This window comes from Bactrocera latifrons, unplaced genomic scaffold (assembly GCF_001853355.1).
Source record: "Bactrocera latifrons isolate USDA-ARS-PBARC rearing strain unplaced genomic scaffold, ASM185335v1 scaffold_1693, whole genome shotgun sequence".
In the NCBI taxonomy this organism is placed as follows: Eukaryota; Metazoa; Arthropoda; class Insecta; order Diptera; family Tephritidae; genus Bactrocera; species Bactrocera latifrons.
The window spans coordinates 8063-12948 of NW_017535178.1; the positions used below are offsets into that span (position 1 = coordinate 8063).

Sequence of the window (4886 nt, forward strand, 5' to 3'; positions counted from 1 at the left end):
ATTTTATCTACTCTTAACAAGTAACATTTAAAAATTATAAACTTTAATCTAATTCTTAGTACATACATTTTTTACAGCTAAAAATTGTAAAAGACAGTTATTTTATAGAATTTCTTTATTCATATCATTTTATTTAACTCAAAAAAATAACCATTTTGTGTTATTATTGTTTTTTATAATTAGCAAGTCTCCTGAAATTCCTTAAAGTCATGAACTGCTTTAGAGCTATGCGAAAAGAAGCTATATATATTTCGACATAACCAATTGACATCTTCGGGTATTTTTTTAGTGGCATAACTCACACACAAATGCAAAGTATGGCAAGTACATTTCAAATAAAAAATATTTGTTTCTGACTCTAGTAACGCTTTTACGCCAGATAAATGGCCAGCCATGACACTTGCACCATCTGTGGCCATACCTATAATATTTTTTAGCCGAATATTGTTGTCTAACAAAAACTTTTTTGCAGCTCCAAATACTGAAGMTGAATCACACTTTGGTAGCTCAATAAGCGCTAAAAATCGATCCTTTGCAATAAWGTTCATAACGTATCTCACGACCATTACCAGATATTTTTTAATTGAGATATCCATGGTTTCGTCAATGATTATTGAAAACTTACAGTTCTTTAATGTTGAAACAAGCTCGGATGTTGTTTTGCTAGCAATTTCCTTAGTTATATTTGTTGCTTTAGTTCTGGCAATTTGCAAACGTTTGACCTCTTCAGAGTCCGGGCAACATTCAGCTARCAGAGCAGATAAAACATCCATTAATAAAAACGGCAAGTTGTGCGTTATAAGAAACGTGACGAGTGTAAATTCTGCATATTGAATCTTTTTGCTCATTTGCTATTTTTCGGTATCCGAAAATGTCTCCATCGACATTTGACTCTTTTTGATTTCCATATTTTGTACATGAGAAGAACAACTGGCATGTCTGTTAAGATGTGACAATATATTTAAAGAGTTCTTGTTGCAYGCTTTGCAAGAAGCGAGACCATTTTTGTTTTCCAGCCACTCAGTTCTGAACTTTCTCGTTCTTTTGCTCTTTTTACTAAATAAGCAAAACATTTTTAATAAAGTGTTGGGATTGTTGTTTCCTTGTTCTTATTCTTCAGTAAAGTTTTCTTCATTTTCCTTTTGTTTATCAATCCGTGACTTTTTTACTATAAATCTGAAATACAAGATTTTTAATTAATCCTTCTTATAATTATTAACATTAAAATTAGCTTACCTATCCATCATCAATGTATCAGCAGTCAACAAACACTCAGAGCAGACTTCATCAAGCCACCATTTGCTTGTAAATACATTGACATAGGGTTGGCAAAGGATCGATGGCACTATCGACACTATCGATGGTTTCTCATCACTGAAACTATCACCATCGATGGTTTGCCAACCCTACTTTTACATTTGTGACATTTACACCTATCATGCATATATATACAATGCAATTAAGGTATGATCACAATGTAATTGTGATATTTTCTTGTGGTATTGAGTAGTATGATGCGATAATTTAACAAAGAAAAAAAAATTAAGTCAATTTGAAAATTTTAAGAAATAGTAGCCATTTAGTCGGCTATTACACGGAGCAACTTTGTTGCGGCAACTCTTGGTTTATAGGCAAGAGGGGCGACGAGGAGAGGAGAATCGCGCCGAGTTTCCAGTGTTCAGCAACTCGCTTTGTGTTCTTATTCGTAACAGTTTGCAGCGACGTTTTTCTGCATTCGTATTCTTTCTTTCGTAGTACATAGTTGCATTTGCGTATATTATTTTGAAATTAATATTTTGAATATATTTAAAAAATTTAATTTCATCTTTTGGTACGTAATTTCCAAATATGTAAACAAATATACATAATATAATATAAATATTTTAGAAAATGGAGTATGACGAAAAAAACGAATTAATTGAAGATATTGTGAAATGTATGGAGGAGCCATTCAAATTTATTCAGACGATAGTGAAAATCTGTTATATAACCTTTGTTTTAATTTTGAATTATAAATAAAATGTATTTCTTAATTGACAGAACTTATTTAAATACCACTTACTTTTCATTTACTCTGGGAGGGATAGTTTAAGAACGCAAGGTTTTACTTTTACTTAAACAAAAGGGATCGCAATTTTATTACACAACGTATTGTATGTATGTACAAGATGAAATTGATGGACTCCCTGGTCGGATACCAGTGGAGGCTGTATTGCTGTGTTTACACAATTATAAAAAGGAGACACTCGAAAATTATAATAGGTTGATTRAACTGCTGCGCCGAAGATCGCCAGATGTAAAAAAGGATGGTTTAGCTRCGTGCCGAATATGAAGAGAAATATAAAACATCCGCCGATGTTTACGTATCAAAAATCGTGATCGAAAAGGGGGCGTTCACTTCCAGGACRAAGCTTTTTGCTCGTTGGGGTGTGGAGAGTTATGGTGAGTTGATGAACGGAGTGTGTTGGTGTGTGTGTGGGTGAAGATTGCTGCTTCCAGTTAATGTATGCTGTCTCCAAGTGTGGTGAGTGTGCCAGTGTTACTTTGTGAGTGGTGTGTTGTGTGTTGTAGTGGCGCGTGAGGGCGGGAAGTTTTACTCATTTAGCCATCCCGGCCCCCCTAGGCGAATGTTCAGCCTAGCAATCGCTAAAGCTGCTGCAACGTTGCCACAACGTTGCTGAGTCCGGAAGTACGTCGATGGTGCTGCCTTTGATGACGCCTTGTCGATGCTACATTGCGCTTACGCCATTGACGAGACTCAGGGGGAGGTGCCGGTCTTCGCTGACGTGCCACACGGCTGGTTGTGTCACGGCTGCGAGGTGCAGACGGCCGAACGACCTCACGTCTCGGAGTGCGGTGGAGCAGCGTGTGATGCTGCCTGCCACAAATGTGGCACAAAGCCCCTGAGTCACATTCATGAGTTGCATGCGTGGGCGCCAGACAATTGTGGCAATGCTCATTCACCTGTGCTACTTGCTGGCGTTGTATTAGTGACAACCTCTTAAAGAGCCCACAGYATTKCAGTCGGTAGAGGCGGCGACAAAGGGGACATCGTAAGCGATGGGGCTCCGCTGGTGATGACGTTGTTATTGTTGGGGCTCGTACGATACTACGAGCGGTAGTAGACGGTGTTGTTGCGGTGGTTGTTCGGGGCGCCGGTGTTGGGGCAACCACAGGACGGGGAACACTGATGGCTGATCGCATTGTTGGCGTTGAAGGTCGACTATTCTCTGCATCCATATTTGCCTGTATGGAGAAAAGGTCGAGGTCAGTTGCAACTCAATGGTATAAATTATGAGAAATTTGTCTGTTCGTAACCAAATTTATTTGGTTGGTCGAAGTCGTAATAATCTACTCATTATTTATGATTTATTATATTCGTAATAATCTACTCATTATTTATGATTTATTATATTTGCGGTTTATTTCGGTTTTGTTTATCAGACGGATGTTTCAATTTCTGCGTGTCGGTACTATGTGCATTTTCGTTGTTATCTGCGGTTGGTAAGAAGCATAGTTTAACGAGCGGTCTCGTTAGGGTTCCGTTTTGAGTACGGAGGTCAATTACTCGTATATGACCGTCGGAGCCTTAATATAGTTTCTCTATGCGACCAAGCCGCCATTCTGTAGGGGGGAGACAGTCGTCATGTCTTATGACAAAAWCTCCAAGCTTTGGCGCCTTTTCGGGAGTTTTCCAGCGGTACCTTTAATGAAGGTCCTTTATATACTTCTCCTTCCATCGGCGGCTGAAATCATGATGGAGAATTTTAATTCTTTCCCATCTATTTAGCAAGGAAAGCGACTCCACGCCTGGCTCAGGTATGGCCAGAATGGGTGCTCCTTTSAGAAAGTGCCCTGGTGTAAGAGCTGTTAGATCTGAGGGATCTTGCGAGAGTGTCGTCAATGGCCGTGAATTGAGAACGGCTTCAATACGAATTAATAATGTTGTAAATTCTTCAAAGTTAAATTTKTAGTTTCCAGCTACTTTTTTAAAGTGGGATATAAAGCTTTTTACGGCTGATTCCCATATACCACCCATATGAGGAGCGCTTGGAGGGATGAACTGAAAGTTAATGTCTTGGGGAGCGTACTTTTGTACAATCTCAGGTGAAACTTGTTTGATAAAGTCCACAAACTGTTTTTCTGTGGCTCTTTGAGCACCTATAAATGTCTTGCCGTTGTCGCTCATGAGCTTTGACGGAAAACCACGTCGTCCGASGAAGCGAGCAAATGCCGCAAGAAAAGCCTCTTTTGTCAGATTAGTACATAGCTCGAGGTGTACTGCTTTTCTCGTAAAACAGACAAAAACAGCCACGTATCCTTTTATCAGTGTGGGGGACCTTAGCATGGACGCCTTTATTTGAAAAGGCACAGCAAAATCGACACCTGTGATAGTGAAGTTCAGAGCAAAGTTGCAGCGTTTCGGTGGAAGTGCTGCCATAATCTGCGTTCGCATCTTTTGTTTATGCATAGTGCAGATATTGCACGAAAAAATGCATTTCTTTATCTTTGGCTTGAGTCTTGGGATATAGAATTCTTGGCGGACTATTTGTTGCATGAGGCGGTGTTCGGCGTGTAATAATAGCACGTGGACATAATTGAGATATAATGTGGCAAGTTGCGATCTCTATGGTATAACAATGGGATGACGTTCGTTATACGTTAGGCTTGAATTGACRAGCCGACCATTTTCACGAAGGAGACCCTTCGTATTGTATTTATGAATAGATTTAGTACTAGGAGTGAGCTCTTTTTATCCATCGGCTTCGACTCTCTCAGTACTGATATCGCTCGGCTAAGTAGCGCGCTTGAGTAGATACGATAAGAGCGACCTTTGCTTTTTGTAAGTCTAGGTGCGTCACTGTATCGCCTTGGGGGTATACTGT

The 4886-nt window shown here is 39.4% G+C and overlaps 1 pseudogene; it reads right to left on the reverse strand.

Moving 5' to 3' along the window:
* Nucleotides 1-165: 165 nt before the first annotated feature.
* On the reverse strand, nt 166-3240 carry LOC108966698 (annotated as a pseudogene).
* Nucleotides 3241-4886: the final 1646 nt, after the last annotated feature.